At 39.6% G+C, this 24,380-nt stretch overlaps 1 protein-coding gene across 6 annotated transcripts in view; it reads left to right on the top strand.

Moving 5' to 3' along the window:
- Positions 1-24,380, top strand: part of MEF2A (myocyte enhancer factor 2A) — a 96,702-nt gene that overhangs the window by 18,174 nt on the left and 54,148 nt on the right. For all 6 annotated transcript variants that reach the window (XM_054561913.1, XM_054561911.1, XM_054561908.1 and 3 more), the window contains exon 2: positions 7,875-7,961. The gene's annotated coding sequence lies outside the window, so the exon portion shown is untranslated. The remainder of the gene's footprint in view (positions 1-7,874; positions 7,962-24,380) is intronic.

Genomic DNA, 24,380 nt, shown 5'->3' with positions numbered 1-24,380 from the left:
ATGTGATCCATGAACATGATCCCTCTCCCTCTTCCTTAATTTCTCTCAACCGTGTTTTCCAGTATTCAGGATAATAGTCTTGCATGTCTATTGTGACATACATCTTTAAATAATTTGTACTTTTGATGCTAAGATGAATGGTATTTTATAAAAATTTAATTTTGCATTTGTCATTACTTGTATGTTGAAGTATGACTTTAAAAAATTTTTCTTCTTGTGTCCTACACCCTTGCAAAACCAGCTTTTTAGTTCCAGTATTTTATTGTAGATGTTTTGGGATTTCCTGTGTATTGTCATATCATGTGCAAAAAGAAGCTGTTTCTTTCTTTCTTTGCCATCTGGATGCCTTTCTTTCTCTTTCTTCCATTATGGCCCTTGTTAGGACCGGCAGTGAAATGGTGACTAGAAATGGTGAGAGTTAGTATCCGAGCTTTGTTTCCAGTCATGGCGGGGATGGATGTTGTCTTTTACTGTGAAGTACGATGTTATGCGTAGGTTTCCCTAGATGCCATTTATTAGGTTGAGGAATTCCCTTCAGTCCTAGTTTGCTGGGAGGTTTCTCCACATCCCTCAAGGAATGGGTACTTTATTATGATTAGGTGCTTTCTCTGCATCTGTTGAAATTAATTGTGATTTTTCTTTTATATAGTATGTTAATGTGAACTACAGTCATTGATTTTTGGATACTAAACCCTGAGACAAACCCCACTTACATGTATTGCTGGATTTGACCTGCTAATAGTCTTTTGGTGGTATTTGCATATACACACACACACACAAATGATACTAGTATGTAGTTTCTTTTCTTGTGGTCTCCTTGTATTGGTATCAAGTGTTATGCTGCCCTCTTTCAATATGGGAAATATTCAAAGAGTTTGTGGAAGGCCAATTATATCTTCTTTACATGTTGGAAGAATTCACTAGGGCAGCCATCTGGGTCTGGAGTTTTCTTTGTGGGAAGCCTTTTTATTTTGAATTCAATGTCGTTGTTAAATAGAGGGTTATTTAGACTTTATTTTGTGTCAGTTTTGGTAATGTGCATGTTTCAAGGAGTTTTTGTCTATTTCATTTGTCAAAGTTATTAGCTAAAATTGTACTTAGTATTATCTTAATATGCTTTTACTGTTTGAAATACCTCTCTTTCAGTTCTGATGTTGGTAATTTGAGTCTTCTCTTTTTCTCTTCTTGACCAGTCTAGTTAGGGGTTCTTTTCAAAGAACCAGCTTTGGTTTTCATTGATTTTATCTATTGTCTATCTCTGATCTGCTTCACCAATTACTACTTTTTATCATTTCCTTACCTCTGTTTTTCCTTTAATGTGTTTTTTTTCCCTTAGCTTCTTAAGGTGGAAGCTAATTTAGAACAATTATGTTAAATTTTTAGTCTTTTCTAACATAAGCACCAAGTATCCTTGTAAATTGCCAAGTATCCTTAGCTCTACCTCACATTTTTGTTGTCATTTAGTTCAAAGTATTTCTTAATTTCTCTCATGATTTCTTTGACCTGTTAGTTTTTGAAAAGTGTTAATTTCCAAATACTCTGAAAAATTTCCAACATTTTTCTGTTATTGTCCTTTAATTCTTTCATGGTCAGAAAAACACTTTTATATGATTCAGTTCTTACGTTTTTCTGGGTGTCTTGTTTTATGATATATGTTCTCTTAGGTCATAGTATTTATTGTTCAGGTCTTTCATTTCTTCACTGATTTTTTTTCCTACTTGTTTTACCAGTTGTTGTGAGGAAGTGTAGAAATCTTCAGCTATAATTGTAGATTTATCACTTTCTCCTTTTAGTTTCGTCAGTATTTTAAATTATTATTGGCTGTGTAAATATTGAGGATTATGTTGGATTTCTGATTGACAGTCTAAGTAGTAGGATATATGTCACTTTTTATACCTTGTAGTAATCATTCCCCTGCAGTCTGCTTTGCCTAACATAGGAACTCCAGCTTTCCTACGATCGATATGTATATGGTATATCCTTTTCTATTTTATGTTTAACCTATCTATATCATATTTAAAGTTAGTATCTTTATTCAACTTACCAGTGTCCACTTTCAGTCTGATAGTCTCTACCTTTTAATTGGGACATTTGACCATATATATTTAATGTAATTATTCATATAGTTGGATCTAAATCTACCATCTTGCTATATGTCCTCCTTTTTTTATTTTTTTTGTTCCGTCTCTGTTCCTACCTTTTTTTGGATTGCATGTTTTTTAGCATTCCATTTTATCTTTCTTCGTTCATTAGTTTTATTTTACTGTTTTCCTTCTTTCTTTCCCTTCCTTCCATTCTGGGGTTTTACAGCATGCATTTGAACTTACCACAATTTACTTTCATCACTGTATGAATGTAAGATCCTTACTCCAGTGTTCTTCCAATTTTCTTCTCCTCAGTCTTTGCTCTACTTTTGTCATGTATTTCATTCCACGTGTTAATTACTTTACATTATTGCCACCTTTGGTTTACACAACCAAGTACCTTTTTAAAAAGTTAAAGAAAGTAAATGGTAAACTCATGTATTTATCAGTTCTGTGCTCTTCCTTTGTGTACAGCTAGGTTTCTGTCTCCTGTTTCTTTTTTAATAGATGTACTTTTAGAGCACTTTTAGGTTTACAGAAACAGTAGATGTATTTTCTTAGAGCATGTTAGGTTTACAGAAAGTACAGAGTTTCAACACGCTTGCCCCGCCCGCCCCCGTCCCCCGCTCAGTCCCAGTCCCCGGCAGCGGCTTGCGTGGGCGTGGTCCCCGGTCGCCCGGTGAACCGATACTTGCACTGCCTGGGTAGCGAAGGCCACAGCGGGCACGGGGGCTCGCGCTCTGGGTTCACCGTCTGCCGCCCGTCCCTTTCTGCAGGGCCCTTGCCGTGTTCCTGGTAGTGCAGGCCTGCTGGTGACGGAGTCTCAGCTTTTGTCTGAAAATGTCCCCCCGCCCCCACCCCCCACTTGTGAGGCTATTTTTGTTTTATGTAGATTTTGGTTTACAGGTTTTTTTTTCCTTTCTAGCACTTTAAATGTGTTGTTCCTTTGTTTTAAACCTGTTTGCATTATTTTTGACGAGGAGTTTGTGGTAATTCTTACCTTTGTTCCCCTACAGGTGTGGCCGTCCCCCACCTTGGCCGCTTTTAGATTTTCTCTGTATCACTGGCTTTCTTAAGTTTGACGAGTATGTGCCTTGGTGTGGTTTCTTTGTGCTTAAGTTGTTAAATTGTTCATGGAGTTTCTTGAGTACATCGGTTCGGTTTTCCTAAGCGTGGAAATGCTTTGGCTCCTACTACTCAGCTCAGATACTCCTTGTCTGCCCATCCTTCTGGGGCTGCAGCTATACAGCCTTTTTAGGCTGCCCTTGTATTCTCACAGGTCCGCATGCTCCTCTTTGTTTCTTTTTTACATCTTCAATTTAGGAATCTTTTTTTCCTGCTCTGTTTAATCTGTTGCTAAGTCTGTCAGTCTTTTTTTTTTTTGTTTGAGATACTGCCTTTTACATCTTTAGAAATCCATTTGAGTCTTTAAAAAAAAATTCTTTTATTTGTTTTTCTTTAAATACTTTAATATGTTTATAATATTTTAAGCTTTACATATCTTTAAAGATATCATCTCTCTATTTCTGGCTCTGTTTCTTTTTTCAGGTTTTTCTTCTTGGTATGGATTACACATTTTTCCATTTTCTTATGTTTAGTAAGTTTTGATTGACTCTTGGACATTCCTCACACCATTGTCTGAATTTTGTTGATTTCCTCTGGAGAGATTTTAATTTTGTTTTGGCAGGTTGTTACATTTCTTGTAGGTCATTTTGAGCCTTTTAAGGCTTGTTTTCAAACTTTATTCTGGCAGGTCTAGAATAGAGCCTTTACTGTAGGACTAGTGTAGCGCTGCCACCAAGTCGCAGCTCTGCTTGGGTTTCTACAGGTTGCCCCACGGGTCGGTTTCAGGGAGTTTCCCCTCTCTGGTTGGAACTGGAACGCCCCCAGCCTTACTGTAATCTCTGGGAATTTGGGGCCTGCTTCTTCCCGATCATTGTTCTTTGCGTGGCCGTGTAGAGTTATACTTTACTCGTGTACGACTTCGTTCCGTGAGGCACCTCATTGTCTAGTATGGCAGCAGTTAGCCACAAGTCGCCATTGAGAGCTTGAATCTTCGCTAGTTCAAATTTAAGTAAGCTCTAGGTGAAACACACACTGAATTTTAGTCAGTTATATCCTGAAACGATAAGGTTTTGAGCACATTGGGTTAGATGAGTTATATTAAAATTAGTTTCAGCTACTGCATTTTACTTTCAGATATGGGTACTAGAAAATTTAAAATATGAATACCTTTTAGGTCTACCTTACATTTCTTTTGGGCAGAACCTCTCTGGAAACCCCTGCAGATTTCAGGAGCACGATCCCTTCTTCATCTCTGCCCTCTCTGCTGCCCTGCCCCACAGGGTCCTCCTGCTCCACGGGGTCCCGCTGCCCCAGCCGCCCTCAGGCCAGTTCTCTGCCTCCGCTCGGGGAGCCCGCCGTTGGCTGCCCTGCCGCCCTGCTCTGCACCGAGGCATTCGTTTGTAGGAGGTGCTTGCCCTTCCTCCAGGCGTCACAGGGCCGGCTGCTTCTTGTCCAGTGTTTTAAAATTATAATTTTATACATCTGACCTTTTTTTAATGAAGTTCAGTGGGAGGAGAGCACGTCTGGTACTAGTTACTCCAGCAAAGCCGTCTTAAGGCGCGAGTAGTTCTATGAGCACCATACATGAGAGCTGGCCCTCATTTGAAACAAAAACACCATCGCCACTAGCCCAAGTTTTGATTACTAACTGAAATTCATATTTGAGCAAAGATGCACTTTGTGTTGTGTTTACAGGCTGTTTTTCGTGTTATCCTTTCACCTGTTTCATTCTTGTCCTGACAGGGATTGACTTTAAAGCTGTTTATTTTCAGATGGAAACCTCGTTTCTTGGGCTCTGCATTATGCTCAAGGCAGAGGTGTTCAATGAAGTTTTGATAATTTCTAATGTAAGACAGAAATTTTCTATATAAGTGTACTGGGTTTTGTTTTGTTGTTTTTTAAATCAAGATTTGAGGAGATGCTTAGGTTTGCAGGCCCTTAAGGTTTGAAACTAGACTCTTAACATGATGTCAGCAGTACTTTGGTTTCACTTTGCCTTCGAGCTTATAGGCATCCACTGATGAGGCACTGAAATAGGAAGCTACTGTAGCAAGAGATAGGAGGTAGGGAGCCGGTTGTTTATTTTGGGTCATTCAGGTCTTCAGTTATCATCAGCGGTTGTATTAGGAGCTGTCTGTTTGCTGGGTAAAGTGTAGCTGAAACATTTGAACAGAGGAGTTTGAACCTTGGTCATTCCGTTTAACTCTTGTTGAAATGGGCAACTGGAAGTTGACAGTAACTTGTGCCACTGATAGTCCCTTCAACGGTCTCATTTGTTTCAGAGCCCCTTCTTTAAAAGCTTTTTTTTTAACCACATGATTTTTGTGATACTGTCCTGTGTAATCTTATTTGTGGTAACTGTCATGTAGAAATTTAAAATATATGTTCCAGGTTGCTGAGAAGTTATCAGTGTTTATCATTCTTGTTCGCAGCAGGCGCTCGCCTGTTATTTGTCAGGGTGACTGCCGTGCAGGTGTGGATGTGCAGTGGATGTCGACGTGCATCAGAAGCTGCTCAAACGTATCAGCCCTCTGAGACCGGGATTTGCTGTGCTCTGTCTTGAACCTGTTGCTCCAGTGTCCATTCATTTTTTCCACTAATTTCATACAGTTTTAAAACGCATTACTTGGACCGTGGTCAGGCGTCGCTGTTAAAGCATGCCTGGATTCTAGTCCTGGCTTCACCGCTTTACTAGCTTAGCTGCGTGCCCGCGGGAAGCTGCTGCTTAGTGTTTTAGTCTCCTCCTGAGGATAGTAGTGAAGTTATTGTTGGTTTTGCATCCGTTAACACATGTAAAGCCGTTAGGATACTGATGAGCAGATGATAAATACTTAGATGTTACTGCTGCTGTTGTTATTACATTAATACCTTTCCCCCATACCTCTTCTCACGGTTAGCCTCCTCCCTATGACAATACATTCTCCCTTGCTTTATTTTCTATTTTTTCCTAATGAAGACATTTTCAGACCTCTGCCACACCCTCCTTCACTGGGGCAAGAACTTGCGCAGAGTCGTGGAGCTTCACAGCTCAGGCGACGGCTTGCAGTCCAGGCTAGCACAGGGCAGGCGGCAGGGCCCAGGAGGAGCACGGCAGCGGGCTGGGAGCAGGCTTGGGAGGCACTGGCCCCGGCCGGGACAAGAGTTGTGGTGTTCGGGGTGGGGGTGGGGGGTCGGCGCAAGGAACTCAGAGATGGCTGGTGCCGCATTAACATTCTGGTTTTGGTGCTGGAAGGTCTGGGTGTGTTTCATTGTAGCTAATTATAAAAGAACTACAAAAAGTTGACTTTTAGAATATTGCCTTTTAAATACTATTTCAGCCCTGTGTACAAAACGCAAGTTATCAACAGCAGTTCATTTACAGAATTTAGGAATGAACTTGATGTAAGAATATGTGCCGTGAGTGTAACCCTCAGATTTGTGTGAATCACTTATTTACATGGGTCAGATCACTAACCTTTAATTCCTGCAGTGGCTCTGACACAAAGCTGTGGCGAACATCCGTAGTAAAGTCATTAGTTTTGTGTAGGTTGAGGACCCATGAAGAATAGTTTCACTTTGAATTATTGAGTTTTAGAAGTTGGTAAGTAATAAAACTGTATTTGAGGAGTTTTTCTTTTCTACATTTCTTGGAATTAGGTTAAAAGCTGAAATTGGCTTTTTAAAGCAAGCTCCTTTTAATCTTGCAAAAAAAGGCTTGCTTGGATGTGTGTACGTGTGTTTTAAAGTTCAAGCTTTTACTACTTAATTTGTTAATATAAAAAGAATATGGAAGTGGGAAAGATGAAGAAAGATATCTATTTCAAATAGAAATAAAATCACATTATCTCAATAATTAATACTGTTGAATCAGATTCAAAAGACCAGTGTTTCTGTGGAGAAACGATGCTTTTCATTTGATGAAGCAGATTTAGTTGAGGGATTGGCAGAATTACCCAGTCATGCAATTGTGTTATTGGATTAGCGTCCTAATCGGTCCTGGCCAGTTGGGGTGAGGAGAGGGCCGGGTGTTGACATTTTTTCCCTTTCAGCCTAAACGTCCTTCTCTTATTTCCAAACAAAAAAAAAATAGCAGGACTAGATTATTGTTAAAGCACTAATCCTTTGGTTAGTATTCACCAGTGTTCCTTTATTAATGTGAAGTATTGACACTGATCAATTTTACCTTCCTTTTTGGCTTTTTATGGTTATTATTTTTATGTCCCCTTTAAAAGATAGAATGAAGCTACAGGTATATACATCATGTATGAATACAAACATATATTATAGCAATAGAAATCACTGGTCCATTGACAATTTTCTTTCTAAATGAGAACATAGTACAATAAACATTTTCCACTATTTTTTTCACAACATACATTCAATAGGCCATGTGTACCAGAAAGTATAAAGCGTTATCAGGCGATATAGAGGGTAGGAAAGTAGGACCTAGGAAACCAGTTCGCGACTCTTGAAGCACATAGAATATTATCGACCATTTGAGTAACACTCCCTTAAAAAATAGATCATGGCATTAGAAATGCTCAGTTGGCTTAACATTATGTTTTTATTAACCAAATAAACAACTGACTTTTAGAAATGTATTTTTTTATTATTCAGCAAGTATTTGTGGAGCTATCTGCCAGGCATTGTGTCATTGTTGGAATTTGTAATAATGAAATGTATGTTTAATTATATGTCAGAGTTAAGAACAATTACTAACCCACTTCATATCTTTTTCTTTATTAGGGAATTGCATTTTGTGAAAGAGGAACGAAAGAGAATTTTCTGCAAGGATCATATCTAAGTGCACTTTTTGTGGATACATCATTTCTAGTAAGACATTTAATTTTTCTGTGATATGTAGTAAATACATACAATGGAAATGCTTTGTTAAAACATTTAACTTTGGGAGTTAAATGTAATCCATTCAGACTGTCTTGTGAGTTTGAATGACAATCACTTTGGAGTTTATTTTGGGAGGTAATGTAGATGGAATTAGGGAAACTTATAGACTCCAGGTGAAGTGCATAATATTATGTAGTGATAATGTCCCATATGTTTTGTATGACACTGCTCAGATAAGTTGAATTTTGCCTAAAATTTCTAACAGCCCTAATATAAATCAGAACTTTATAAAATTAAGTTTGAATGTTTGTTGTTCCTTTACGAAAGTTATATACAGCAAATCTGCATTTACAGTCAAAGTAAAGTGATTTTATTGTTGTTGTTGAATCATTTTTTTAAAATCGTGGCAAATAGCTATCATTGTGTTCATACACCATATCATCGTATTTTAAAAATATCTAATTAGATACAGCATGCACAAACCTGGCTGCAGTTCTGGCTGAGATGAAATCTTTATTTTCCATAAACCAGTAGTTTAATGATAGTCTTAAATTATTTCAGAATTTGAATTTCTGCCTGGATTTAGTTTTTGTAAACACTAATGGAAACAACCTATTTTAGAGGGAACAAAGAAATATTTTTTCATTTTAAAAGCAGTTGAAAGATAATTCTGTAAGGACAAAGAACCTCTGGTTGCATTACAAATTACAGTACAATAGTTACCCCCACCTTGGGCCAAGAGAGTGTATAGTATGAGTGGTTTTTTGTTTGTATATTTTATAAGGGAATATAGTGCAAAATTGTGTGTATGTGTGTCAGTCAGTTTGTGCATAATGTAGTTGCACTATATGGTACTGAAATGGGGATTAAAATTATTTGACATTGCTTGATTCTGATTTTTCAAGGAGGTCTTTTAGCAAAGTGGATAGCCAGTAGGATTTCTTGCTTGCTTGGATAATATTTTTCCCCTTCTAGTAGATGATAATTCGATGACCCCAGGGTAAGCAGTACACTTTTTGAATTACTCTTTTTTTATCTAATTGAAAGTTTCTGAAATCAGGAGTCATATATCTCTGGCCAAGTGGCTCAGTAGGGTGGAGCATCATCCCATACACCAGAAGGTTGCAGATTTGATCCCCAGCCAGGGCACATACCTAGGTTGAGAGTTCAACCCCTGGCGGGGGCGTGTCTGGGTCTTTCTCCCTTCTTCTTTCTCTAAAATAAATAAAAAACATGTCCTTTGGTGAGGATTAAAAAAGAAAGAACCATATAGAATGCTACTAGGGAACTCTGAAATGAAATTAAGAAAACATCTCCATTTACTATAGCAACAAAAAAATAAAATACGTGGGAATAAATTTAACAAAAGTGTGAGAACTGTACACTGAAAACTACAAAACATCATGGAAAGAAATGAAAGAAGACCTAAATAAGTCAAAGGCCTACTGTGTTTATGGATTGGAATACCTAATATTATTAACATTGCATTATTCCTCAAACAGATTGAATGCAATCTGTATCAAAATCCTAGCTGACTTCCCTGCCCGCAGCAATTGATCAGCTGGTACTAAAATTTACATAGAAGCTCAAAATTCCCAAAATAGACAAAAATAACCTTTAAAAATACTAAAGGTGAGGACTCCCACTTCCCGATCTTAGAGGTTACTACAAAGCTGCAGTAATGAAGACGCTGTGATACTGGCACAGGGATGAACAATAAAGATCAATGGAATAGAATTGAGAGTCCAGAAATAAATCCATACGTTTAAGGTCAGTTGATTTTTGGCAGGGGTGCCAAGACCGTTCACCAGGGGGAAAAAGAGCCTTTTAAACAAGCGGTGCTGGGATACCTCGGTACTGACATGTAAAGGAATGGAGTTAGTTTTTTACTTCACACTATATACAAAAGTTGGCTTAGCATAGATTGAAGACTTAAATGTGAGCGCTGAAACTATATAGGCTTGAAGCTTCGTGACCTTGATTAGGTGGCGGTTTCTTAGATACGACACTGAGAGCACAGACAACCAAAGGAGAAAGAGATAGTAATGGGCTTTATCAAAATTAAAAACTTTCATGCTTCTAGGGACACTGTCTCAAGACAGTGAAAAAACAGCCTGCTGAATAGGAGAATATATTTGCAAATCATGTTTGAGAAGGCTCTAGTATCCAGAATATATAGAGAACTCTTACAACCTAACAGTGAAAAGATGAATAAGAAAAGGACTGGACTAAACTTTCCCCCAAAGACGATACACAGATGGCCAATGCGCACATGAAAAGATGCTTTATGTCATTAGTCATTAGGGAAGTGCAAATCAAACCACCTGACATACCAATTCACACCAGTAGAGTGGTGGTAATAAAAAATAAAATAAAAAGCATTGGTGAGGATGTGTAGAGATTGGAATCCTTATACCGTATGTTTCTGGTGGGAATGTAAAGGTTTCTGGTGGCTTGGATAACAGTCTGGCAGGTCCTCTAAAAGTTAGAGTCACCATATGACCCAGCAATTCTGCTCCTGGCTGTTGTATACCCAAGAGAACTGAAAACATGTCCACACAAAAACCTGTGCTCCATTAATCACAGCAGCATTATTCGTGGTAGTTACTACATGAAGCATCTTGACTAGGCAAATCCACGCGGAGAGAAAGTGGATTAAGGATGGCCAGGAGCTGGGGAGTGGGTGGGGCGGGAAGTGGTTGCTAATGGGCATTGAGTTTTCTAGGGTGATGTCGGAAATATTCTAGAGTTAGATACTGGGAACGGTTGCACAGTTTTGTGAATATAATTTAAAAAAACCCAGCAGTGACTTATACACTTTAAAACATGAGTTTTATGGCACAAGTGAATTATAACTCAGTTTAAAAAATCACATAGAAATGAAAACAGGTTGACTTCTGACCTAATTTATTATCAAACCAGGATATTTTGAGAGTGAGGGGTCTTGCTTACTAATTGCACCCTCACAGCGGACATACAGCTGGCTGTTCCAGGTAAACCAGAACGTGTGTTCTCCTTGCTTCCTCACGTGTTTAAACCATCTTTTTCCTTCATAGGAGAACATGGGGGATATAAAAGTCTTGTATCTATCAAATGTGGGAAAAAGAAAAAGGCTAAGAAAGCCATGTAACTTAAGGAAAAGGGAGAGAAGGTACTTCTTTATGGAAATGACTGTAAATGTGTGTATCAAGTGCAATTAGGACTTTACTCATTGATGCGATTTTTGTCACTTCGCCCTCACACCTAGCCAGTGTTTGAATGAGTAAGTAGTTTAGTGTTATGATATAATAAGACAGTTTCTCTGAACTAGGGATAGGCACCAAAATAATCTGTGGAGCTTTAAAGAATTACTGTTGCTTGGGCATTAGTCTCAGTTATGATTTAATAGTTTCATGTGGGGCCAGGATAAGTGCATGAACGCAAAATACATGCTTTAGCCACGCAATTGAACCTGGTATCCATTTGAATTGAGAGCCACTGCATTCACTCAGTGAGTGTTATTGATCCATTTATTGAGATACAGAATTATGACTGTTTTGTGCATGAATAGTAAACAGCAGTAGGGGCTGGGAGGTCCTCAGTCTAAACTGTGCCCGCCCATCACTTTTCTTTTTTCAGGACCAGCCTGTGGGTAATCCAGAAATTGTGATTCCTCAAGAATCACAGTGGTCATTTTAATTCTTCAAGAAGAGAGATTGGGAGGAACCTTATTATTTGTGTATTTTTTTTTAGGTTATCCTGAAGCGAGAGTAGTAGTGGGGAGTAGGTTGAAACTTGAGTTCCTTGGAAATACTCGAAACTATACTCTTGATAGACAGGGAAGGGTATCATCCTTGCTGAGCGAGATAGGAGGGCCGGGGAGGTGGAGACCTTTTAGGAGGTCAGGACCCCCAGTTAGCTGGCAACCGCCCGTGGCCTTTATATTTTGACAGCCCGTTGCAGCCTCAGATGAATTGCCCTCTGATGTTGGAACTGGGGGAGGGCGTAGTGCGACGTGGTGGGCTTTTTAGATCTTTGGGTCCTTTTGTGCAGTCACGTACAATCGAATAGAAATGATGTCAGGACTCTGCTAGTGAAGAGCAGCATCGGCTCATTAAATTGGAGTTGGATGGCTCTTGAAGATTTTCAAGTTTAGTTTATTTGGTGATGAGTCATACCCATCCAAAAATGTCTCCGTGACACTTTTGACTGATAGCTTTTTTTCAGCTACTGCTTAATAGTCCAGTGGTCATTCTGACGGTTGCTAGATGGGAGGAGGATTGGGGAGGTGGGTGAAAAAGCGGGGGGATTAATGATACAAATGGCCATTGATAAAAAACGGGATGTATATAGTACAGTGCAGGGAATATAGTCAACAGTGTTGTGAGAACTATGTTGGATTTTGGATTTACCAGGGTGATCACTTTGTAAGTTATGTAAATGTCTAATAACTATGCTCTACACCTGAAACTAATATAATAGTGTATGTTAACTATAATTGAAAAATAAAAAAAATAAAAAAAAAAAGCCCCAGTAGTGATGTTATACAATTGTGACTGTCCATGGCATTAGAGCCAAAGTTTCCACTCAGCCTCCTTGTGTGACATTGGGTGAATACTGGTATTTTTGGCCCCCACGTCACTCATCCAGGAAGTGGAGCAAACGCGGGCTACCTCACAAAGTTATTGCGACTGTTAAATGAGGTAACATGCCTTGGTGGCACACAGCTATTGGTCCATGTTGGTAATTGGACAAAATGTTAGTTACCTTCCCTTTTGCCAATAATGAAGAACAACTGGAAACCTTCAAAAGGTTGGCTCTTCAGGTCGGGGCCTGAAATTATGCTTCGATCGATTGCTTGCCTTCATTAACTAAGCAACGATTTATTGAGCTTCTCTTTTTGGTTTAGGCACTGGGGTAGCTGCTTGAGTTATAGAGGCAAAATGCAATAGATTTGATCCTCTTCATCACTGAACTTACAGTTTGGTTGGTGGGGGGGGAGAAGTTAAACATTTCATTGTACAAGTACTTAAATTATAGTTGTGACTAATACCGTAAAAGAGAAGTACAGTGGGCTCTGAAGTGCGTGGGGAGGCCTAACATAGTTTGGCTTAGGGACCATTTCATGGAGGAAATAATGGTGATACCGAGACATGAAGAACGTGTAGGACTCTTAGTAAGGGGATGCGCTTGGGATGAGACCTCATGCGAGGCAGCCCACCAACAGTGTGTGTGAAGGCCCTGCCAAGGGTTAGGAGCCTTCTAGGGACAGAATGGCCTGCGCCCGAAGCTCACTGAGCGAGAGGAAGAGTGGCAGAGAAGGAGGGCAGTGGGTGGAAGCAGAGGCAAGGCTAGGCAGGACTCTGTAGGTCACGGTCAGGGCTTGGACTTCAGGCACAGTGCAAGTGATAGCCCGGTATTTAGAGTTTAAAGTCGCCCTAGCAGAAAGGGGGAATTGCATTGGGGAGGCCTCCGAAGGCCCGCCGAGGCCAGCGAGTGGGCTGTTGCACAGCCTCGGCTGGGTGGCGGGGGCGGCGGCAGCGGCGGTCCCTTCAGGCGGAGCACCGTGCTGTAAGTGGGGCCAGGTCTCGCAGTGACCTGGTTCTTGTAGGCAAGGTGGGATCAGTGGGGATTTTATAAATGGGAAAGATTTGGCCAGGTAGGATGTGTAAACAGGGTAGGAAAGGTGTGAATACAGAAAAGGTTTGGTTTTAAAAAATACTGGATTTGGAGATACTTGTAGACACCCAGCATGAGCAGTTGAGAGCATGGTTGGAAATACAAGGCTCCTTAGGCTAGTGATGTCACTCTGGCATCCGCGTGGTGGCCGAGGCCTTTGCAGTAGGTTGGGGACCCGAGTTCCCGGTATTTGTCTTTTATGCCCATCTCTCACAGCAGTTTGGATGCATCTGCTGTGATTTTTCTTAACATTTGTGAACTTGTGCTGCATACCATGCTAAGGATTTTATGTTGTCTCTCTTAATTCTCACAAGCGAATGCGCATTGTTGTTATTCTGATGTTCTGAGGATGTGGCACTGGAAGCTTAGAGAAGTTAAATCACTAAGGTTAGCGGGTAATAAGGGGTGGAGCTGAGGCCTGAACCCAGGCAGGCTCACTGGAGAGCCGGCCCTCTTCAGCACTTCCAGATGCCACGCCTCTGTGCTGTCCTAACCAAGCAAGCACACAAAACTGGGAATGCCTGAATGAGAAAGCATTTATTGACCTTTCATGGATTTTGTGTATACCATGTATTGATTGTGCCTTAGGTGCTTTAATACACTTTCTCATCTACCTTAATGTTTACATAATCTGTGAAGTATTTGGTATCTGGTCTGTTTTAAAAATGGAACTGTGGCCCAGAGAGCCGAAGTGACTTGGTCAAGATCATTAATAGCTAGTTAATGGCAGAGCTGGGATTTAAAACTGGCTCTTGTACTCGAAGGCTGGTATATTTCCTATTATATTACTTAAAAATAAGAACTGTGCAGACCTAAAAAGGAGAACTTTTTCCTTGAACATGATGGATTTAATGGTTATATACCAAAGTACAGTCTTGTTCTTACAATTAAATTGTAGATCATCAGTATTTAAGTTTATACATTGAATTTCAAGCATAAATAGGTGATCAAATTGAAATACTTAAAAATAAAAGGTAGCTTTTATGTGTATACAAAGATTTTTATTTTAGAAGAGATAAAATGGGAAGATTATCTAGCAAATTCATATTTATTTTATAATATCTTTGAAAAAATGAGACAAAGTCATGATATTGATGCATTCGGTGGCGTTTTATAGGCCGTAGATTGTTACCATTGAGGACTGCAATAGTATAGGACTGCGTCTTGATCTTGTTCAATTGAGCCAGTCGTTTAATTTTTTTTCTTTTTTGAGAGGCCAAGTGGAAATTAATGTAATGAGCTAACATAGCATAATGCATTTTCAGTATTGGCTTCTCTTAGTACCAGAGGTCAAGACTTTTATGTTACCAGTACTTGTTAACTGACTACTGAAAATCAGCAAGAGGCAATTAAGCTTAGTATTAACAGCCTACCTCCTCCCTCTTCAGGACCTGACTTTGGGATAAATAATGTTTTTTTCAGTAATCCCTCTGCAGACTTAGTCTGAGGCACATTCTTAAAAAATCACCTGTCACCGGCCTTCATTTTTGTGCCGTCAGCTGATGAGGTGGGGTGTCTTTGAGCACTGAGTGCCTGTCCAGTGGTTCTAGGTTGGGGTTTCTTTGGGTTGCTGAGCTGTGGCCACAAGGGTTCTCGCGTGAAGATGAAAGCCCACCTCACTTTGCCCGCAGAACCCGTCTGAAAAAGATGCTGAATTTTGATTGGTTGGCTGGATGGGTGAGAAATTTGAAGCAGTTTTGTCAGGTCCTTGAGAATTTAGGAAGCGATGAGTAAAGTCAACAAGCTGTTCTAATGTCTCCTACTTTATCTTTGTTACAGTCATTTCTTTATTTGCCTTTTTTCTAAATGTGATTATGATGTGTGTGTGTCTTAAAAGAATCAATTACTCATCTCTGAATGCTGGCTTTTGTCGCCCAACACTGCTGTTTAGCAGTTTTTCATTGTGTTCATTTCACACACTATCATTTCTTGTAAAGACTGTGCTGCGCTGAGTACCTGTAAGATATCAGAAATGGCTTTCTTGAGAACTGTATAGGAAACCCTTTGATTTTTAAGGCTATATATGTGTTTTGCTATATGATTTATATTTACCTACAGGGCATTTTTGTTTTTTCCTGGCTTCTATATGTATCATCTGCTGTTTTGACTTGGGAGATTTTGGTCTTATGACCACTTGTACATCTCTTTGACGTCTAGGATAAAAAATTATAGAATGAACTGATAGATCAAGGAAAAATATTTCTGATTTGATATGAAAATAACCTGCCTGAAACATTTAAAAATGATCTATAATTTACCTATCCTTTTGGGAATAGATTACAATCTGCTCTGAAAATGTGTGCATGGGTCAGACAGGATGCTTTCGGCTGCACGTGACCGAGACGCTGTAACCAGAGCAGGGAGGGTGTGACTGTCGCAACTAATGAGAAAGCCAGAGTTGGGGGGGTGCCAGGGTCGGGGAGCAGGGGCCCCCTTCTCTCTCTTCTCTGTCATTTTCATGTTCTTCTGTTTCATTCCACCTTTGTTTGGGTGGCCTTCCCTAGCAGCACAGGCCCTAGGCTGAGTGTGGGCGACCGAGACTGCGGGGGAGAAGAAAAGCAGGAACTACAGTCACGGACATCTTTGCTCTAGAGTGCTTCTAAAGGTCCCAGTTTATTTTCTGTTTCATCTTTTATTCTCATTGTTGAAACTGAAGGAATATGAATTGTCTTCTAACTATCTACTGGTGTTTATTTTTAAATTACCTATATCCATCAAGGAAAACGGACGTTAAAAGAAGCAGAGAGAATGGCGAGTGTTTCTCTCTGTAGTCAGAAGTGCCTCAGACAGTAAGGAATCCCATCAGCAAATCCAGTCCACTCGTTGTGATGTCCATGGTATAAAATTAAAACGTGTTAACGGGAGGAAATGCTGTTGATGAAAATCTAATGTGTCTAATCATGAACTTTGAATCCATGTAAATTAAAAGATTCTTCCTTTCGTAAAAGAGAATCACATTCTTCTTCCAAATAATCGGCTTTTTCTCTTACTATATATGTAAATTTTTGTAGGTTTGTAATATCTGATGCATTTCTCTAAACACCTTATTAAATTTGCAAAATTTAGACTTGATCTTTGCCTTTTAGTTGTTCCTTAGGTGTCAGCCAAGCCGGTGCTGCCCTCATTAATTTTATGATCAACAAATGGGTACTTGGGGTTGGAATAAATTGAGTGATAACAATGAGTATAATTTTAAAGCACCTGTTAATGCCAGGTGCTGAACAGGTACTTTATTTTTATGAATCCTCACAGAATCATACGTGGAATTCATTATTCTCATCGTACAGATTTGAAAATGCAGGGTACGAGGCGTTTACGTGACTGTACCCCAGAAGAACCGCTGCCTGGAAGCGGACAGGAACTTGGTTTGCGTGTCACCCGTGGGCTCTCATCCTTTGTGTTGTGCCCCAGTGTGTGTTGCGAGCCCATGGAACAGGTCCGTGGGAAAGAACACGGTCCCCTCTGCCGGGGGCCTCCAGAGATTGTACACTGTCGTAGCACCCCACGCGGCCTTGAAGAATACGTTAGGCTGCCTGCCGATTTCTCCTTCCCAGCTTTTGCAGTAGAAGCCTGTAGTCTGCGCAGACCTGTCAGCCTTTGGAGTTCCGTCCGTGTTGCCGCCTTGCAACCTTAGCTTTTTGATAAGCTCAAGAAAAGTTCTGCCTTGTAAATTGTTTGGCCCTTTCTCTTTGTTAGGATAGGAGCAGTGTTAGCTTGAGGCTTTGCAGTTTCCTTAGCTGACGTTGTACCGTTGATCCTTGAATGATGCAGGGCTTAGGGGTACCGGTCCCTGCACAGGAGAGAATGTGCGTGTGACCCTGAATCCGCAGACACTGGGCGCAACTCTTAGCCCGAAGCTTTAATGTGTGATAACGTAGTCAGTTCACACGTATTTCGTATGTTCTGTGTATTATAGTCTGTATTCTTACAATAAAGTAAGGCAGAGAAAAGAAAATGCTAAGAAAATCGTAAGAGAAAAAACATTACGGTATTAACAAAAAACAGAAAAACAAAACAACAAAAAAACCCATGTATAGGTGGACCCGTGAAGTTCAAACCTGTGTTTTTCAAGGGTCAACTATATTGTATAAAGTAAAAAATTTTTTTGAGTAGCTGAACTTTAAAATCCTTTCTTGTCTAAAATTGAGAATGTTGCAAAAACATATTGATTAGTGGACTTACTATCGCTGGTAATTAGTAATTTTAATGTATATTCTCTTTTTAAGTACATAGTTCCCTGGTGTACAGTCAAATTCATTGCAATTGAAAGAATCACATCTTTCCGTGATAGAAATATAATGGAAATATACCAAAATTTCTTAGGATGCATTTGTTTGTTGTTAATTAATTATGTAAAGTAATCTCTCTGCTCTATAAAGAATAAATTGTTGTCTTGATTTCATTTAGGAATGAAAGGTAGGATTCTGTTAGGAGCCTTCATTTTATTTATTATGGTCACAGATGTACTAGGAACAGGAAGCCGGTTAAAGATTTTTGTTCTCTGGTCTTCTTGTATTCTGTGTCTCTCTATAGAAAACAATGATCATAGCCTAGGATGCTCTATAGAACTATATTATTCTTAAAGAAATGTAAAAGTGTCCTCTTCTGTGCTTTTGATACATTCACTGTATTATTTTTTTACATATAACAAAATATTGAAACCCGTGAAGTTATGTTCCTTATCTTTGGCTGTACTGAAAATATATGTATTTTTTTCTTTGCAGTCACTAAATACTTTTTCAGGTAAATAGGGCAAATTTCACTGATTAGAAGTTTTTTTCTTTTTTTAATGATTTTGTGTGTCTTAGTGTCTGGGAATCTACTTATCTTGAAACTGTGCAAAGTTTTTACCTTTCGGAGATTGTCCTTCTCTCTAGTAATATTGTTGAAAATGAGACCCTCGCCTACATAAGCATCATGGAAAACATTATTTTGTGTGGCCTGTATCGGCCCCACTGCCTTCCTGACCAGCTCTGGCACTTGGGGCAGGGTCCTGTGTCTCGGGCTGCGTTTTACTTATGTGTAGAAGAAAGAGACTGGGCTGCATGTCTGTTTTTAAATTGTTGAATATTAAGCATTATAAAACAATATGAAGGTTTAGGAAAAAATGTTTAATGCACATGAATGTTATTAATGAGAACTATTACAGGTGATTTTCTGTTAATCCAAAGATGGGAAACTTTCTTCCATATTTCTCTGGCCAGTGAAGGAAAGTTGGACAAACATAACTTTTTCCCCCTAAGAATGACAATTTTAATAACTGTTTGGATGTCCTTCAACTTCACGTATTATCATTTTGATGATTTATGTTGTCTGAATAGTATTCATAAAGATAAAATCGATCTTTGTTCAGTATAGATTATAATTTTCAAATGATAAAGATTTCATTTTTATAAGTGTTTATAAATATTAATTAGAATCATGGACTGTCAGAGCTAAAATATTGGCCGGCATTTATATAACACACCTGCTCGGCACTCTAATAAGAATTGTATGCCTGTTAGTAAGGGGTAGACGGGCACCGCACGCCTGTGGATGTGACAAGAAGGATGCACGTATTCCTGCTGGGAATTTAGGTGTGGGGAAGTATCAGGCAAACCTAAATTGAGAAGTATTCTGTAGCAAAACTGACGTGTAGTCTTCAAAATGGTGATGTCATGAGCGGCAAAGGCCAAGAAATTTGTCTAGATTAAAATACCTAAAGAGACTGGCAACTAAATATGCTATTGTGTCCTGGATAATGTGGTTCTGTACTGAAGGAGGGGGGCTTTAAAGAACAGTCGTGGGACAACGAGCAAATTGGAATATGGCCCGCACTTCAAAGTACTGTATCAGTGATGTATTACCTGGATTTGATTATTTGGTTATATAAGAAAAAACCCATATTCTTAGGAAATTAACACTTTAAGGATTGATATGTGCAATTTATCCTCAAGTCGTTCAGAGTAATAAATTTTTAATGTGTGTAAGAATATTAGAGAAGGTCAAAGAATATCTGTATCCCGAAGTGTGGGCGAGGAGGAGGAGGAGGAGGCAGCTGGCTGCAGCCTGAAACCGTCGATCGCCGTGCCCTGGCGTGGCCGTGTGGCCGGGAGGCAAGGGCTGGGCGGCGCCAGGCTCTGGGGCCGTGCGGGGTGCCTGTACCTGGCCGGGGCTGGCGGTCGCTGGCGGCTTCTCTCCCTCCACGCTCCTTTGCCAGCGGTGGCAGAAAGGGCGTCTGTGGTAGGTCTGGGCTGGAGACGGCGGGGTGGCCTGAGACCAGCTGCCCTGGGACACTGACGCAGGGCTTTCCTTCTGTCCTCTCACCGCGGCGGCAGAGCGCAGCTCTGTCCTCCGCAGCCTTGGAGCCCTAGAACGGGTCTTGGCCCTGTTTTTCATCACGTCTGACCTTGCGGAAGCAGTAGGTGCTGCCTAGGCCTCGGTTTTCTCAGATTGAAAATGAAAATAGTAATACTGCCTCCCTCGTAAACTGGGTGTGTGGATTTAAGAAGGTAGTGTGGGTCCAGTGCTTTGCTGTTATTATGTACCAGGACCCTTGAAAAATTTCATTTCCCCATTCAACCAACGAACAAATAAAAGAAAACGTGTTCATTGTCTGAATCCGCTGGTTATGAACTTACTTATGGGGTGAACTGGCAGTGAACATATTTGGAATATTATGAAAAGGTGCTTTGAAAGGACTGACAAAAGCTTTTTAAAAGCGTTTTCCCCAAATTGATGGAAGGAATGAATGACGCTAGAACCCATTTCCCACCACTGTTTGAAAACTGCCAAGTGTGTGTTCCCATTTATGAAGAAGACTTCAGAGTCATCTTGAGGCAGCAGTTTGTTGAACAAAAGTAACCTGCTTTTTTGATTAGGAATGCATTTTCAGGATTTCAGCCCTGTCAAAGAAGTTTGCCCCGAGCTTCCCTCTCTCTGATGAAGTATACCTGTGAGATGGGGCTTTTTGATCTGGTTTATAGTAAAACTAAAAATTGGAGTTGTCTTCCTAAATAAAATGGAGCTGAATCCCTCTTTAATACTAATTTTTTATAACCTCATTCCTACTGAAGAAATTACTTTTTAAGTATGCAGTTTTACAATTCAGGCAATTTGATTTATTATTACTTATAGTTAACATGATTATATACATATTGTATGTTATATATGTTTTATAGATATAAAGACAGGTTGGGGCAAAAATAGCTTTACAGTTGTATGTGAAACAGTTTGTTCTCATATTATTTATTTATTCTATTTTTTTCCACACAAACAACTGTAAACCTACTTTTACTGCATTCTGTATATATGTAGTTACCATATACTTTCCATGTCTCATATATCTATTTACCCCATATAATCATAGAAACTATAATAATACCATGATACATATATACACATCTGTACATATATATCAAAATTCTATTTAATTGCTTCCATTTTACTCCATATTTAATTGTCTTTATTATTTTAAGGCTATCTTCCATCTGTGGAAAGTTATACTAATTTTTCTGTTATAGCAGTAATAAGGTTTAGTATTTAAATACATTTATCAAAGTGAAAAAGGGAATTGATAGATAAAATAGATTGGTACGTAATTAGGAGAAAGAGTGGGAAGTCAGTATATGAACGAAATTAAGGAGCAACTGCTGTGTTACAGGAGAAAAGTTCCCGGGTGTGTGAACTGAGACTTTGGAAGGTACGCTTTTTCCCTTGGATTTCAGTTCTTTTTTGCTGAAAGGGTAGAGGTTACAGTACAAGACGATTTCTTAGGGAAACTGAAAATTATAGAATCACACACTTTCCAGGCAGCTCGACGGGAGCGGGGTGAAGAACGAGGCCTCGAGTACAGGGGGCCGGGGGCTGTGGCGCGGGGCGCTGGGCGTCCTCCCCCCTTTTCATCGATAGGCTGTCGGCAGAGAGGGGGTGAAGTCAGGTGCCTGCTGAGCGGAAGGAAAAAATCTAAACTCTCTGTAAGCTATGTGTACATGTAAACACTATATGTATTAACGTAACATGTTACTAATATATGGCAGCGCTTTATCTCATGGTTAGCTTGTTTTTTAAGTAATGTATAGCTTTAGATACCCATTTGACATTCATTTATTGGAAATGAATTACAAGATAATGTCTTATATTTAAATTTTTTTTGGTTTTTATCGCATGTGCAAAAAAGGTAATAATCATGTTTCAAGGGTAGTAAATATGGGAACTAGCATGCACAGAGTAAATAAAGTACTTTATTTCCTGATCCTAAATATTAATAGCACATATGTTCGGTGGCTAATCCTTCGCCCTCTTTCACGCAGCCTCCCTTCCCCCTCCCCTCTGACAGGCGTCCGTCTGTTCCATGTGTCCGTGCCTCTGCCTCTGTCTTGTTCGTCCGTTTATTTTGTTCATTGGATTCCACGTATAAGTGAGCTCACGTGGTGTTCGTCTCCCTCTGACTGGCTCCTGTCGCTCAGCGTGGTGTTCTCCGGGGCCATCCAGGCTGCGACCAAGCGGAAGACCTCCGTCTTTGTTACAGCCGTGCAGCGTTCCGTGGTGGAGGCGCCCCTCAGCTTTTTTATCCGCTCATCTCCTGACGGGCACGTGGGCTGTTGCCACATCTGTTGTAAATAATGCTGCTGTGGACATAAGATTGCATATATTTTTTCAAATTTGTGTTTTGAGATTCCTAGGATATATTCCCAGAAGAGGGATTGCTGGGTCAGAAAGCAGTTCCATTTTTAATTTTTTGAGGAAACTCCATACTGGTTCCCACAGGGGCTGCATTCCCACCCTTAGTGCACTAGGGTTTCCCTCTCCCCGCATCCTCCCCAGCACTGGTTGGTTGGTGATTTATTGATGACGGCCATTCTGACTAGTGTGAGGTGATACCTCACTGTGGTTTTAATTTGCATCTCTCTGATGATTAGATGCAGACGGCAGTGTGGGGATGGCCAGAGGGAGGGTGGGCGGGGCTGGGTGAGGTGGGGCAGGAGGGGGAAATGGGGACCTCTGAAATAGCGACAACAATAAAGAAATTGACAAATAAATAAATGTTAATAGCATGGCATGCTTGCAAATATATTTGTTAATAGTAATCATGAATCACTTTCCCTCAGATATTTGCACACGTATTTTATTCTAGCCTCCTGTGGTACATAGAGCATGTATAATTTCAATTTTCCTTTTATAAAAACAGTTTCTTTCACTATAGAAATTGTCAGCTACCAAAGGTCATTCAACTATGTTAGGGCTAAGTTTTTTACTTTTTTCACTCAACTTCTAGTAGTCCTTCTCAGTCAGAAAATGCTTTCAAATTTCAAGCAAGTTGTGAAGAAAGGGTAAGTGGAAATTGCACAAAATGCTAATGGAGAGGGGACACTTCAGTAATGTTTAAAGTTCACGCTTTCTGGCTTCCTTTCTCGTCTTAATTTTAAAAGCAGCCGTCGGTTTTTGTTGCTTGTAATGGTTCTTCTCCTTAGCCCAACAATGGCATTTATTTTAGGAAAAAAAGTAATTTTTAAAACTAGCCACAAGCGATTAATTTCAGCGACGTGAGTGCGCAGGTCATGCTGTCTTCTGGCGGCGCACGCCACCGCAGCAGGGTTTTTAAAAGCGTCCTAGCATCATGTGTGTCTGCCCAGAAAAATGTGCTGTGAACGCTTGTTGTAAACGGTTGAGGCCTTATTGTTGGCTGCCGTACTTTCCGTATAAATAGGCTGTCGCCGTGCGCTTGCACGGTATCTGCCCTTTCGGGTCTTCATATTACGACGGCACTGGGGTGAGCTTCCCTATACGAATTTTTGTCACTGTCTTCTTATTTTCTTAGGATTTTTGAAAGTAAAATGGAATTTTCAAGGGAAGCTGAAATTCAGATTGCTTTTTGAAAAAAAAAGTGAACAGATGTTGGCCAAATTGTTTAAAAACCTTAAGTCTAGAGGAGGATTTTCAAAGACAATGACAAAATGTTTTGTTCCTTGGTGCTTTCGCTTTCTTTTCATTTTCTGTTTTACCCCCAGATGGGCACATTTTTCCTACAATATTATTATCTGTGTGCCCAAGACTCCCCGCTGCCTATTTTTAGCCCTAATTTCTGAGTGGTATTATCGGCTTCCTATTTGACATTTCAGTTGTATGATCCATGACCATCTCAAGTTTACTACGTCCAAAATTGAATTCTTAAGTTCCTCTCTTTTAAAGAAGGAATGAATCATCATTTTCTTTTGATAGATACCTATGTGTTTATGAACAGCATTCAGTTGTCGATTGTACATAGTTACTTTATTAGAAAGTTTATTTTAGTAGCTTTTGAAAAAATGTAATACACAGTTGATTTACTAGAATCATCAAAATGGTGTGTTCTGATGAACAAACACAAAGAGTGGTGTTGATTTAATAAGAGCCAAGGTGAAAGTAAAGTTCACCTTCTGTTGAAAGTCCATGCTCTTAAAATATTTATGTACTTAAGCGACCAGTTTTTTTTTAAAACAGTAAACAAAATTGATTTTAAAATGCTGAACATCTGTATCAGTATCAGTATAACTTGGTCTGAATTTGATTTCTAGTTTCTGTGTTATCTCTTGAGACAACAAAACTCTTACTGGGAATCTTTTTTTAAAACTCTTAGTTCCTGATTTATTTTTTAAATGACATACAAAAAATTTCAGCTGAGAGTTCAGTTTAAACTGATTTTTTACTGTATCAATGCTGCCTGAATACATTTATAGGCCTTAGGGATTTAATTAGAGAGATTCATTTTTACCCCCTAGGGTAAGATAT

The sequence above is a fragment of the Pteronotus mesoamericanus genome, unplaced genomic scaffold (assembly GCF_021234165.1).
Source record: "Pteronotus mesoamericanus isolate MK-2021 breed Mesoamerican mustached bat unplaced genomic scaffold, CSHL_Meso_final scaffold_582, whole genome shotgun sequence".
NCBI classification, from domain to species: domain Eukaryota; kingdom Metazoa; phylum Chordata; class Mammalia; order Chiroptera; family Mormoopidae; genus Pteronotus; species Pteronotus mesoamericanus.
The sequence above is the reverse complement of the archived record's forward strand: the minus strand, read 5'-3'. Positions and strand labels throughout refer to the sequence as shown.